Source organism: Juglans microcarpa x Juglans regia, chromosome 2D (genome assembly GCF_004785595.1).
Source record: "Juglans microcarpa x Juglans regia isolate MS1-56 chromosome 2D, Jm3101_v1.0, whole genome shotgun sequence".
Lineage (NCBI taxonomy): Eukaryota > Viridiplantae > Streptophyta > Magnoliopsida > Fagales > Juglandaceae > Juglans > Juglans microcarpa x Juglans regia.
This window is the reverse complement of record NC_054596.1, coordinates 28,105,669-28,113,823: the sequence shown is the minus strand read 5'-3', so window position 1 is coordinate 28,113,823 and position 8,155 is coordinate 28,105,669.

Sequence of the window (8,155 nt, the reverse complement as noted above, 5' to 3'; positions counted from 1 at the left end):
CATAACTTTCGGCAGCATCTTAACAATTGATCTCTAGAATCTAGAATCAGTCGGCCTCGCCTTGTAAGTAGAAAAATGGCCATGACGAAGGTATTCGGCATGAAAACAATCAGACCAAAGATTGTTGGAAGACACAATACGGAAGGCAAACTTCATATGAAGAGATTTTTGAACCTCTTTAAGATCTCTCATGCCCAACCCTCATTCTCTAGTAGGCAAACAAATATTGCTCCACGACCTCCAATGATATTTTCTTTTACCATCATTCTCACCCCAAAAAACATTAGCTAACAAAGCTTGAATACGAGATAAAGATATGGAAGGCACACTCATCACAGACAATAAGTGGATAGGCATACCATTTAAAACATGCTTGACTAAAATCAATCTACCACCCGGCGATAACAGTTTAAACTTCCAACCAACTTTTTTCCTGAAAGATCAATTAACGGTTCAAAAACCTGGGTTGTCAATCTACCAGAGACCAACGGCACACCCAAGTAGGTAACAGGAAACTTACCTTCCTTAAAGCTCATAAGACTCAACAAGCTTCTCTTTCTTGAAGTCGGGATCAACTTAGATAGAAAAAGAGCATATTTGTCCTTACTAATTTGTTGACCAGACCACCTCTCATAAATATCAAGAGTATGCATCAGATTTTTAATAGACCTCTTACTCCCCATTAGCAACAATAAGGATGTCATCAGCATAAAGTAAATGAGAAACCAAAAGAGCACCAATAGGATGACTAAATTTGCCAATTCGACCTTCCTCAAAATGTTTTCTGAGAAGCCTTGTCAACACTTCTTCCATGAGGATGAAAAGATAAGGAGAAAGATGATCCCTTGACGAAGACCCCTAGCAGACTGAAAAAAACCCTTGAAGGTACCACCAACTCTTTCCGAATCCCTGCGAATAACATTAAAATCACCCAAAACTAACCAAGGCTGGTCCATATCGGTCCTCTCTTCTAAGTCATGCCAAAGTTCTCTTCTATCAACGTATGAGCACTTAGCATAGACAAAAGTAACAATAACATGGTGCGCATCCCATTTAAACCAACCAGACACTGTTTGAGACGTACAAAGCACAATTTCAAAAATGTTTGGGTTATTCCAGAACACCCACAACTTACCACCCTGATTGGCATTTGAGGCATAATGATTAAAATCCAAAAAACACCCAAGAGAAGCCATACGATTATCATCCACAAAAGGTTCCGAGATAGCAAATAAAGAAACCTTAAATTTAATAAGCAGCTTCTTCAATCTTCCTTTAGAACTGCCCAGCCCTCTAATATTCCAGAAAAGAATTGTATCAGTCATAAGTTCAACTTTTGGGAACGGGTGTGAACCCGTTGTGATTTTCTCAGAGTCATGTCCTCCTTCGGATTTGATTTCCCATTTGCCGTAATATGGTCCACATCCAAATCATAAATTTTTTCTTTTCCCATCACAACAGGTAGAGCACCCTCTTCATTATCAGAAACATAAACTTGCACCCTCTCCCCTGGTAAACCTGCTCACGAGAGTTCTCCAAATCCTCCTGCACCTTTTCAAAATCAACTTGCACCTGCGGAACACTATTGCACCAAACTTCCTCACAATCATCATCACTATCTTGGGTGCGAACATCATTCAATTTCTGGCTAGTATCCATTTGTGTAACAGCAGGAACTTCCTCGAATAAATAACCAACCACATTTTCCTCCACAGGAATTTGAATAACAGACTCATGATGGACATCTAACACGTCAGATCGTTGCTTCATCGATTCAGATGCTGGGTTGTTCACATCAGGGAAACTTGGGATAGGAGAAGAAGAGCCTCCCTGCCCACTAACACACTCCCCTTCTCTGCTAGCCATCAGAAACAGTTTATTTACATTCATAATTTCTTTTTCACCCTCCTCTACTTTTTCCCTGCCTTACTAGACTCGGCTTTGTTCATAGACTCTGGGTTTGTCTCAATAGTTAATTTCACAATGCTTTCTTCATGATTTATCACAACAACAGGGTTCTTCCGACTCACTTCCTTCCAAGTTTTAGCATCTTCCTTGTTCCCATCTGCTTTTCTATACTTTTTCCTGTTGTGACCACAGTTTACACGCTGAACCATTCTGCAAGCCACCTCAGTATGACCTTGCCTAAAACATTTGTTACAATAAAAACTTGGCTTCTCATAGACCACCAACTGCCATATCTGATGCAATCCAAGCATCACAGGAAAGCCTTTTATTTGCTTGTCTCTGAGATCGACAACAACACACAATCGTGCCCCTGTGGCTCGTGTTCTCTATACGGTTGCATTATCCGTTCCCAAAAACTTACCAAAACGTTTAGCAAAACTCTGAAGGCAATCCAACCTGTACAGATGCAAAGGGAGACTAGGCAAAAAAATCCATTGAGGAGCAATGGATGGTTCTTTTTTCAGATCAAAACACATCGACCAATTGAACAAACGAAACGGAACACCTGCCACCACCCTGCCTTCACGTGCCCATGCATGGAAGTAATCTTTCTCATTCGCAAGGTGTAAAAGGACGTGAAAGTCATCCATAAAACTGATCATCGGCACCTCACTAAACCCCCAAGTTTTGATAATATGTTTCCGTAAAACATCAATGGATGGTCTGGAGGACAAAAACTTAAGAACTAAAGCAAATTTCAAATCTTCAGCTGCCTTTTCCATCTCAATATCCGAGAAAATAAATCCAAGTTTACCGTTGATTACCTCAGGATGCCGGACTGAAAGCTTAAATTTTGGAGGAGGGATAGGCCGCTGCAACGCCTCCACAAACGTTTGCCGCTCACTATTCTCATCATCGGCTGAATGTTCCAGCCCCACCAGAGGGGGCCCTGCTGGAATCTTGTCCACCTCGCTGGTACTAGAGGCCACCGGATGGCTGCTCATCGCTGCGCACAAAGACCTACGCCGCACAGGGTAAACCCCAAAATAGCTCCTAAGGCATAATCACTTGCATCAGTCATGATTTCAAAGGGAAGGTCCCACTGTGGGGATTGCATAATAGGGGTAGTGGTAAGCAATTCTTTAAGGGTATCAAAAGCTTTTTGGCACTCATCAGACCAAACAAATTCAATATCATTTTGTAAAAGAGTGCACAAAGGTTTTACAATAGAACTGAACCCTTGAATAAACCGCCTATAAAAGCCAGCATGGCCAAGAAAAGAACAAATATCCTTAACCGTCCTAGTGATAGGAAGTTTAGATATTAATTCAATTTTTGCCTTGTCGACCTTTATACTTTCAGAAGAAATAATATGTCCCAAGACAATGCCCTGAGTAACCATAAATTGGCATTTCTCCCAATTAGGTAAAAGATTTTTTTCCTCACATCTCTGGAGAATATATGCCAAATTATGCAAACAACTATCAAAAGATTTTTCAAAAACAGAGAAGTTGTCCATGAATATTTCACAAATATCCTCAATCATGTCAGAAAAAATACTCATCATGCATCTCTGAAAGGTGGCTGGAGCATTACATAAACCAAAAAACATTCTGGTAAAAGCAAAGGTGCCAAAAGGACAGGTGAAAGTGGTTTTCTCCTGGTCCTCAGGCGCTACAACAATTTGATAATAACCAGAGTATCCATCTAAGAAGCAATAAAATGTATTACCAGCCACTCTTTCTAAAATTTGATTCAAGAATGGTAAAGGAAAATGATCTTTCCTACTAGCTGAATTAAGTTTTCTATAATCAATACATATCCTCCAGCCAACGACCATTCTAGTTGGAATCAATTCATTTTTCTCATTTTTCTCATTTTTGACAACAGTTAAACCAGATTTTTTTGGTACCACTTGAGTTGGACTTATCCACTTACTGTCTGAGATGGGGTAAATGATACCCACTGTGAGCAGCATGAACACTTCTTCTTTGACAACTTCCTTCATGGTAGGATTGAGCCTACGTTGAGCATCACGAACTGGTCTAGCATCGTCTTCAAGATGGATTTTGTGGGTACAAACAACAACATCAATACCTTTGATGTCGGCTATTGTCCAACCAATTGCGCTTCGATGCTTTCTTAAGACTTCAATCAACTGGGCTTCATCATTCTGATTTAACTTTGAGGAAATTACCACAGGAAAAATGTCTTCTTCAGGACCAAGAAAAATATACTTTAAATCTTGAGGAAGTGGTTTCAGTTCCAACTGGGGAACTTCTTCCTCTGAAGATTAAAGTAAGTGTGGTGGTGGTAGAGTTTGAAACTGGGGTTGCCATCTTACCCCTGCAAATTGTACTTCAAGTGGTAAAGAAGAATCTGCAAAACAGTCTAAAAATTCAAAGGCATTTTCATCAACATGGTCAGTTTTTTCATCAAGTAAAAATTCAGGTGTCTAAAAAATAGAATCATCATCAGAGAAAGGAAAAGTTGAGCAAATAAATTCTGTTGGTGTCAAACTCTCTACAGCATTCAAATCACTTGTGTCATCAAAATGTGCTGGCATCTTGCAAGCATTGAAAATGTTCAACTCAAGTGCCATGTTCCCAAAAGTAAGCTTTAGAACTCCACTTCTGCAATTAATCAAAACATTTGATGTAGCTATAAATGGTCTTCCAAGGATGACAGGAGCTTGGTAAATAGTGGAGGCTGGCTGCTGCATATCAAGAACTACAAAATTCATTGGGTAGCAAAATTTGTCCACCTGGACCAGCACATTCTCAACAATACCGCTCGACACCTTAACTAATCTATCAGCCAATTGTAGCATGATGGAGGTCTTTTTCAGCTCACCCAATCCCAACTGCTCATACACTGAGAATGGTAGCAAGTTCACACTACTCCCCAAATCAAGTAAAGCTCTCCCAATGCTTGACTCACCGATCATAATGGAAATTTTGGGAGAGTCGGGATCTCCGAACTTCTGAGGAGTCTCACTCAATATCAATGCACTGACTTGTTTTGTTAGGAAAACTTTCTTCTTCACATTCAACTTCCTCTTCATTGTGCACAAGTCCTTCAGAAATTTTGCTTGCGAAGGAACTTGTTGTATGGCATTCAAAAGTGGAATATTAATCTTTACTTGCTTGAAGATCTCCTGAATCTCAGTGTGGTATTTGTTCTTTTGGCCAATTGCCAGTCTCTGAGGATAAGGAACCACAGGTTGGTACCCCCTACTAGTTTCAGCCTCTGCACTTACAGGCTTCTTTAGCTCTGGTCCACTACCTCTGGTTCTTTTTCAGATTCATCAGTCTCTGTTACATCTTCAGGTGTAGGAGCAACTACCTGTGTGTCCATAGTCATCTCTGGTTGGGGAACTTCCTTTCCACTTTTTAAAGTAAGAACGGCCTTCGCTATCCCAAAAACCTCTCATGAGACATTATGCACTTGTTGTTGTTGTTGCCGGTATACTTGAGGATTAGGCTGAGGCTGTGCTGGGAATTTCCCTTTCTCTAGAGTACTCAATGTCGTGCTCATCTTATTGATGGCGCCCCGCAAGTCATTTATGGCCTGAGTATTCTGATTGTTTGTGGTGGCCTGAATTTACATGAATTGCTGAAGTGTATTGGTCATCTGTGCCAGACAATCTAGAGACTTCTTTGCAGATGATTGAGGCTGAGAACTCTGTGCAGCTACATGAGGCTGAAATCCTGGAGGTGCTACAAAAGGATAGCTCTGAGAGCTCTGATATGGCTGATACTGGTGCTGAAGAGCAGCCTGATAAAATGGCTGCTGAGAAAGTGGAGGAGACTGGCCAGGCTGATCATTCCTCCATGAGAAATTTGAGTGATTTCTCCATCCTAGATTATATGTATTGGAGAAAGGCTGATTTTGTGCTCCGTTAACCCAGTTCGCTGATTGCATCTGCTCAGAGCCACTCTCCTGAAATACTGGCATAATTGGGCAATCTTAGGCTTGTGGTTTGAATCAGCACATAAAGAACATACCTCCATTGTTTTCACAGCCTTCACCTTTTCCATCACCATAACCTCCAGTCTTCTAGTTAATGTAGCTATTCGAGCTTAAACGTCAATGTCCTCCTTAAGATCATATCTGCCCCCACCAAAAATAGCCCTCAGTGGCTGTGCCATCAAAGAAACTCGATCAGTCCCAGGATTCCATTGTTGTGCGCTCTCAGCAAGATAGTCAAAAAATGGCAATGCTTCATCAAGTTCCTTGCTAAAGAATTCTCTATTGCACATAGTCTGAACAAACTGATTGCATTCTGGAGTGAGACCAGTGTAAAAATAATTCACCAACCTCCAAAATTCAAAACTGTGATGTAGACAGATGTTCACCAAATCCTTAAACCTTTCCCAGCTGGCCTGGAAAGTCACATCTGATTTTTAATTGAACTGGCTGATCTGCTCTTGTAAATATTGAGTTCTCTGAAAAGGAAAATTTTTTTGTAAGAACTCATGCAGCATATCAGACCAACTAGAGATAGAATTAGGCCTCAAAGAATTAAACCAAATCTTCACTTTATCCTTCAAAGAGAAAGGAAATAAACGAAGTCTAATAAATTCATCAGTAGTGGCTCTATTGATAAAAGTAGTGCAGGCCAACTCAAAATCTGTCAAGTGTTGATAAGGACTCTCAGAATCCATCCCGTGGAACTGAGGTATCACTGACATCATGCCATGCTTAATAGAAAAATTAGGTGTATCATCAGGTAAAATAATGCATGATGGTGTAGTGGTGTGAGTGGGCTACAAATAATCCCTAAGAGTGCGTGGTGTAGGTGCAGCCATGGTTTGTTCAATTTCAATGTCCTCGTCTGTAGAAAAAACAGAAGAGCTATCTATCTCTGAGCTGTATATACTACTCTCAGTGCTCAATATAACTCTAACCAACCTATTTGAATTGTCTCTCACCCATGACATTAAACATAAGTCCAAATAGCATAAGTAAGGTTCAAGTGACTGAGTAGTAGGTGACAAGTGAAATGTGTAATCAAAGATCAGATAGTGAAAGAAACATCTGAGATGAAAAAATAAATAAAATAACGAGTCTAAATTTACGTCAAGCAACTATCCCCAGCAACGGCGCCAAAAACTTGACTCACTCAAAAATGAGTAGCACAAAAGCTATTCCAAGTGCAGGAGGGTGTCGCATAATAATTAGGAATAAATTCCTAGATCGTCTCATCAAGAAAAGTTACTTAAAATCAAACTTGTTTAAAATGGTGAAAATATTCACAAAGAGAAAATACAAGTAGTGGTATATGCAATGATTGGAAGAGTGCAACGGGAATGAAAATGGTACTAGTCATGGACTAGATTCATATTTTTGAATTTTTGAGTGTCAAAATGAAATGTAAAAGACTAACAAATTGAAATTAACAATCAAGGAATCAACTAAACTAAACAATCTTAATTAATCTGAAAATTAAATAAAAAAATTGAAATTATTTAAGTCCTAATTAAGCTTTAATTAATCTAGTATGCAATGGAAATAAGAGATTAATAAAACTAAGCTAAGAATTAAACTAGATTAGAAAGTAATTGACAAAATACGAACTGAGAATTGAAAAGCCCAAAAATCAAGATTATAGAGTTCATCCTTGTATTCAAATCACAAATTCTCAAAATGAATCCATAGTAATTGTAATCACTATTAAATGAAAGCTTAAAGAAGCGAGAAAAATAAATAACATGAAGTAAATAAAAAACAAATAAAACGCCCAAAAGTCTAAGCCAAATATCTCAAAAATACATCACAAACTTTAAACTAAAATTAAATAAATAGTTGAGTGAAAAGAGCAAGCCAAATGAATGGAGATGAAGATGAAAAGTAGTGGAGGAGGCTGGGCAGCGGCAGTGGACCCTTCCAGGTTCTGTTGTGTGCGTCTCCAAAAAAAAGTATGTTGTTTCATCCCCTAGCCTCCAAATGAAAAATCCCCCAATAATAAAACTTGTCCTCTTACGCCAAAAGCCCTTCTTTTTTTCTTTTTCTTTTTCTTTTCGTGTGGCGTTCCATTCGTAAAGCCAAATGGCCCGCATGCGTAAAACTCTCTTGAGTTTTACTTTTTAAAATGCCAAACTATGCAGCCGTCTAACTCCAAAATGCCCCCACATGCTAAAACTCAACTTTTCCACAAAACCCCAAAATAGCTTGGTCCCACGTGCATGTGTAGCCTTAGGGAAACCAAAAAAACCTTTTTGACTTTTCTATTTTCTTGGTTTTA